This window comes from Neopsephotus bourkii, unplaced genomic scaffold (assembly GCF_033783945.1).
Source record: "Neopsephotus bourkii isolate Nb327-2 ecotype Australia unplaced genomic scaffold, CSIRO-AGI_Nbou_v1 NB_742, whole genome shotgun sequence".
NCBI lineage: Eukaryota > Metazoa > Chordata > Aves > Psittaciformes > Psittacidae > Neopsephotus > Neopsephotus bourkii.
The window spans coordinates 25,029-32,001 of record NW_026901240.1 but is presented as its reverse complement, the minus strand read 5'-3'; the positions used below and the strand labels follow the sequence as shown (position 1 = coordinate 32,001).

General features: G+C 38.0%; 1 pseudogene; it reads left to right on the top strand.

Annotated features, from left to right (window-relative positions):
• Nucleotides 1–1,709: 1,709 nt before the first annotated feature.
• On the top strand, nt 1,710–2,640 carry LOC133212886 (5-hydroxytryptamine receptor 2B-like; annotated as a pseudogene).
• Nucleotides 2,641–6,973: the final 4,333 nt, after the last annotated feature.

Genomic DNA, 6,973 nt, shown 5'->3' with positions numbered 1-6,973 from the left:
AGATGCTGCTAAAATCTGTACTTCACAATTTTCCCATGAAGCAAGTAAAAAAAGTTTTATTAGTTGTATCAAAGACTGAAAGATCAATGAATGGCTGGTAAAACTCACATTGAAAACTGAGATGCACTGGCAATATAACATATAGAAAGGCTAACTTCTAAGCAAAAAAAAAAAAAAAAAAAAACTCAACCAAAACCAAACACCCTGAAGAGTGTAAAGGAAGCCAATGAATTAACTTTTAAATTAGCACCTCTGTGATGTGCACCTGCCTTTAAGGATTGAAAATAAAGAAAAAAAAAATCTGTTAAATGAGCTAAGGAGGTGAAACATATAATTCAGATAAACAAAGGTACACTGCAAGCAGCCATAGGCAGAGTGTCGTATGCTCTGTGTGCAAGAATAAGAAAAAAATTATTGTGTGCTACTAAGGCAAATGATTCATGGTAGAATGGCTACATCCACCATTTTGGCCAAGGTATACATGCCTAAACCCAAAAAGCCTAACTTCAAAAAAAATTCAGGAAGAACAGGGATGATAGGAGAAAAGATGCTATCTTTACCATAAAAAAAAAAAACCCAACCAACCTAACAAGCAAACAAAACCCTGTTGCCATGACAAGACACGTACAAATTGACCTTTTAATGCCTGGTTTGTTGTTAGTTATCAGTGCTGTACTTTTGTCATTTCCTTTTTATCTGACAGGGGAGCATTCTGCAGCTGAGCCAGGGTTCTCCAAATCTAAGGTTAACTTGCCTCAATCCTCACTTTAAATCTTTGCTCTATCTGAAAGTGTGCCTCTTATTAATAAAGGTATTAAATGGCTGAAGAGTTGGTTTTGCTCTTGCTGCCTTCAACCAACTTGACTAAGCAGAGTAGCAGAGGAATGCAGTAAATGCCAACAACATCTCTTTAAGCAGTATCAGGAAATATCACACAACTTTGACCAGGCAGTAAGGAAACTACTGGTTTTGTTGCAATGTCAAACTGCTGGCAAACGAAGTGCTGACTGCAATTTAGTGATAATAAAAAATTCATTTAAAAGACAGGACTGATAAAGTTTTTTATATTTTCTTATAGAGTGGTGAATCACAATGCTAGCTGGTCTCATCTAAAAACTTTTAAATATGCAAGAGACTTTAAACAACAAATCCATCTTAAACACAACCTGCATAATTCTGGCAACTATTAAACTACTTGTATATATGAAAGAGTCAAGGCAGGGTGAAAAAAAAAATAAGAAAAAAAAAATCAGCTGTGTCCAGTAACTTGATGGGGTTAAGATAAGAAGCAAAGACTAGATACATGTATTTACCAAACTGCCCTTCAAAAAGTGCAAAGGTTACCCCAGGGTAAGGGGGGTGGAAGCAGCTGGCATTAGGGAAACACATTTCACTAGAGGAAAAGCCATACTAACACCTACAGTCAAAACTACTCATGTTTTTTACACTTGAGAAGTTGGCAACTTTATACTGCTTCCTCAATCAGTAAAGGCTAGGCCCAGTCTCCTTCGAAAAGGCACTCTTTTATAGCTGAGGTTGCCAAGTCTTTACTGTTTGCCCAACTACACACATAATGCTCTCAGTTCTCCTTCACCCTGAGTTAGCTCCAGAGCTCAGGAACTACTTTCTTTAGAGACCCCGAGGCTTCAAGCCCAAAAAAGACTGCAAGCGATTACCATATGCTGAAGTACTTTGTTCGTGTCCTGCAGGAATTGCTATTCCCGTCCCTGTCAGAGGCACTGAAGATGGAAATGGCAACTCTACAAACATCACATGAGCCCCGATGCCCCATCGTTTTCATGACTACATTCTGTACGGATCAGTGGCTTCATTCTTCATTCCCCTCGTTTCATGATAGTCACTTATTTTCTTACAATCTAAGTGCTACACAAGAAGGTCTACTTGATAAACAAACCACCTCACCATTTCACTTGCTCAACAGTGTCCACAGTATTTCAGTGTGACACAACATCTGTGCCCTCGCCAGAAAAGGTGGCCATGCTAAACGGCTCGAGAAAAGACAAGATTTTGTCCAATGACATGCCAATCTGCAGAACATACACAACAGGGACAAAGTCCATGAAAAAAATAACCAGTGAGCAAAGGGCATCAAAAGTTCTGGGGATTGTACTTTTTCTTTTCTTGTTGATGTGCTGCCCATTCTCCATAACAAACATAAGTTCAGTTCTGTGCAACTCCTGCAACCAAGAGATTTCTCAAAAGCTTACGGAGATACTTGTCTGGATAGGATATGTATCCTCAGGAGTGAACCCTCTCGTCTATACAATAATCAACAAAACATTTAGGGGCGCTTTCAGCAAGTATATCACTTGCAACTATCGGACCACAAGGCCTATCAAGGCCCTTAAAAAACGCTCCAGCAGGATCTCTTTGAGAAGCTCTGCAATAGAAAATTCCAAGTTCTTTGTCATGCATGGGATGAGAAATGGGATTAACCCCATTAGATATCAGAGCCCAATGAGGCTGAGGAGCTCACCCATCCAAGCATCATAAGCCGTTCTGCTGGATACATCGCTGCTCACAGAGAATTAAGTTGATAAAACAGAAGAACAAGTCAGATACGTATAGTGGAATGGCAGCTATGCCTATATCATAGTGTTACTGTATGTATTGTTCTAGGTAACACAAATGTACTGTAAGACTATATAAATACTGTTGTTTTCTGTTACTTATGCAAGCAACACCTTACAAATCAATATTAATTCCTCTCCTCCAAAGCCTCCCCTATTTTAACCCAACCCCATGGTGGCACTCACAGCTTCATTCCATGATAAATGACTAATGCAGAAATGTAGCCAACAGGAAAAAGGAAATAAATAAAAGCTAAACCAATCTGAATATCTGACTTCAGTTCTCACCACACCCAGGCCCTTCAAAGTACATTTTTATAAGAAAATCGTCTCTGTACAAACACTAACATTTACTCTGGCAAGATGACAGAACATTCTGTAGGTTGATGCTTTATGATGAAATAAGCAAGGGGATACAAGCATGCTTGTTTTAATTTAAATCCACCTTTACTCTGTGTAAACAGAACTGCACATATACCCACTGCACTACCTCCTACGACACCTTCATTTGCTGAGATTGTATATCCAAGTATGAGGTTTTTTTATTCTCTATGGATATGCGTACCAGAAGCAGAATCACTTGCTACCGAGACCAAAAGTTGTCCATTCCACAACAGGTGAAACTGTTTCTTGGCAGGATGAGCAAAATTTCCATGTGCTGAAATTGTCCCTTTGTTGTTTTACTGTAAGAGTACGTAGAATCTTGTACCCACCTGAATTTCATTTCCATTACTCTCGCATACAAATATGTCTGGTATTGTTAGATTAGTCAGATGTTCTTTTCATACTAAAAAAGTAACAGCATTTAACCAAAATATGACAATACCACATCAGTGATAATGAGTAAACCAGGACAGGCAGTGCCTGGAACTTCCCTTTAATTTAGATGGACAAACTTCCTTTTTTACTATCATTGGAACTTCAGTGAAAGCCTTCCCTTATCTTCCATAGTTCACACAAGGCAGAAAAATCACAGATAGAATAGCTATTGCCCTTGAAAAGAAGAGCAAGTGTTTCAGAGCCAGCAGAGACGCAGTACTATCCGGACCGGCACACATTTGCAGTTTAGCTTAGCTCAGAATAATTTCACTGGAATAATGGCATAAGACTGTAGATGCCAATCTGCACCCTTTCAAACATGCTCAAGCCTTTCATCAGAGCATCAAATTCATACAAAGAGTTGCTCATCACAACCCATAAAAGTTACCAGAGTCTAGCATCTGTGAAATGAGGAGCTTCTGACAGTTCCAGAACACCTGCCTTTGGGAAGGGAAATCGGATTTCCCCAAAGTACTGGGGTTCTCACAATAAGCAGCCAGCTCACTATTTTTTTCCAATAACTCCCATTTACACTAACATTTTTAGCTGGGTCTTCTTTTTCGTTTTTAGTGTTTTCAGAACCCTCTAGTTACAAACCAAAATTACGTGCAGAAAAAGGCTTACTTTTTTTCCTCCTCAGAACAGAAAGTACAAAAGATAATATGTCCTTCCTACATGTTTTTCCATATATTTAATTTAGAACATACACACATCTGAAACAGAGCCTAATGTAAAAATGGCCACGGGAGGAGTCCCAGAAGAAATTACTAAAAATACTTCTGTGTTACTTTAAGTTGCCTTCTTCCTACCCTTTTTGGTGATAGTCACTAGTCACTTTAAGTTGAAAAAAGCTCTAACTGCTCTTACTCCTCTTTTTGTTAAAATGTGTTTAAGGGGATCCTGTAGTTAAAGCCAGAATTGATGGACTACTATACTTGTAAAAGATACCTATATCTAAAAATATTTGAGATCAAAAGCCTTATTAAGACCTAGACTACGTGAAGCTCTAGGGGTGAGGGAATAGGAATAAAATGAACCCACCCCAAAGTAAAGACTCTCAGTAATCAGTAGTTAGACTACACTAACAGGAAATGACACTTGAAAAAGTCTCCCTCAGCTAAAAAAATATTTTGTCAAGCTGGCATGTAGATTTCTCAGTTTTAGTAACCATATAAAGAAAAATGTTCCAGTTATTGAATACAGTCAGCAATAATCAACCTCAATCCAAAGGACTAGTGGCTCATCTAAAATCCAGTCTTCCTACAAAGAAAGGAAATTTCTCCAAGGACAGAAAAACATGCACATTCCATTTAACATGACAAGTGTAAAAAGAAGTTGCTTGTTCACTGAGAAAGCAAATAAGTGAAGAATTCAGGTAACAGTTCTGGAAAGCATAAGGACAGAGGGAGAAGAAAAATGATGAGGAGATGCAGAACTATGAAATAAAAAGACTGTGACAGCAGAGATATTGTTTCAGCAACTTGATCTACAAGAACAGATTTGAGCAAAGACATTACCTTCATTAGCAAGACATGATTGAAAATAAGAGAGTCACTGCAAGCTGCTGTAAGAAAGCACAACTTTGTTGTACAGTAACTAAGGACAACACCGCTCTTGGGGTGCTGACAAGCAAGATGGGAAGCTCAGGGCTACATCCACGGGCATCATCTTTAAGCATCACAAATTTATAAAGCATTCCTTTCTCTGAAGTAAGATGCTATCAATTCTTTCAGAACCTGGCCCACGACAAACCAATCACGTGGCCAGCTATGTGGCCTCAATGTACTACATGAAAATAATAACTTATACAGTTACCTAGTTTAACTTCCCTCATTAACACAGAAGCTTTTATCTGGCATATTTCATCTCTGTTTCAACTACTACAGAAGCAAGACAAGAGTAAAAGCTGATCTGCAACATACAAGCACTGCAGAAAGAAATACATTTTAAAAGAGCAATGGGCAAAAATTAGGTTTTTTGTTCTTGTTGTTTCATTAATACATTAGGAGATACTTAGTTAATATTCTGGCTGCCTATCCAATTAAAAATTACAGCACGGACATGGACATAAGGACTACCTATAAATATACCCACCCAAGCAGCATTGAAGAGAGGAAAACAATGGAGTTAGAAGCCTAACAGAATAAGCATCTTGAAATGCAAATTAAGGGAATATCATAAAGAAAAAAAAAACCACAAACAAACAAAAATAAAACACGCCTAAAAAACAAGCAAAACCAAACAAAATCCCAACCTTTAAACCACTCTGCAAAACAGAGAAGCAAAAAATTCAGCTAATCTCAACTGTGCTGATAGAAAACATTCTGTGGAGCCAAGTCTAAAATCATCTGGGGGATTAAGCTGCAAGCCCCTTGCGTGGTATAGTTTAGTGTGACATGTTCCTGCCCATAACAGGGGGGTTGTAACTAGATGATCTTAAGGTCCTTTCCAACCCTAACTATTCTATAATTCTAAGAAAATTTTCAGGCAGCCAGAGAAACGTATTAATCACTTATCTTGCATTCTCCAAATGTAAAACTTTGCTAATCACATCACATCCGGCCATACTCATAACAATTTCAGATGCATCAAAATACATTAAAAAACTCCAGTGTTAAGCAGAGGACAAGGCACTGAGAAGAGAGACTAATGCTATAAAGCTGTTCACTAGCATACAAGAAGCATGATGATGTTTTTATGCTGCTTCATAGAAAATGTTTGCTTACTGCAGAAAAACCCACAGCGCTTCAGGCTGCTATGAAAAAGCGAAAGGATAATCCCTTAATTTTTTTTCTAGGCTGTCATACATAACTTCAGCCTTGAAAGGTAAAGTAATGAAAGCACAGTAAACCTGGTGAAAGCATACTGAACAACCTGGTACTCTGGAGCTAAAAAAGACAGGACATTCACCAGAGCTCCTCTGGCTCTTAGCATTGGAAGCTGGAGGAGGGAGTCCCAGAGTTCTGGACAGTTTTCAGCACTGACTTAATACTACCATGAACATTAGATTTCTTGCATGGCATAGATAAAAATGCCTATGTACAACTCATTTTCAAATTCATTAACCACTGCACAACAAAGAAGTCTTATATTCTGCAAGATGCACAGCAATATCTCTTCATAAAACCCAACAGAAGTCTTCGCCATTAAAAGCAACAGATAAATCATCAACTTCCTTTAATGGCTCAAAGAAACTCAGAATTTATGACTTAACTTGAAACTACAGCTGCTGAACAGTAGTTATAAGCAAATTCAAGGCTTTGGTCAGACAACCAAATCAGTTATAAATTGCACTGCTTAAAATGTTTACTTACTCAGCTAAAAAGCTTTAGAGTGTATAATCTGGGAATCTGAAAGTATTTTTCTGGAATGAGAGGTGGGGAGGAATATTAGATTGGTTTTTTTCACTCTTCTCACGCATGCTGTGATTTAGTGATATGAAAATCTTTGTATATAAGCTTACAGGCTTATTATAGGCACTACAGGTAGTGCTTATAAGCCTATCGTTTTTACAATGTAAGGACAAAGCAACTAATCGAAGGAATACTCTGGAGATTTCAGCA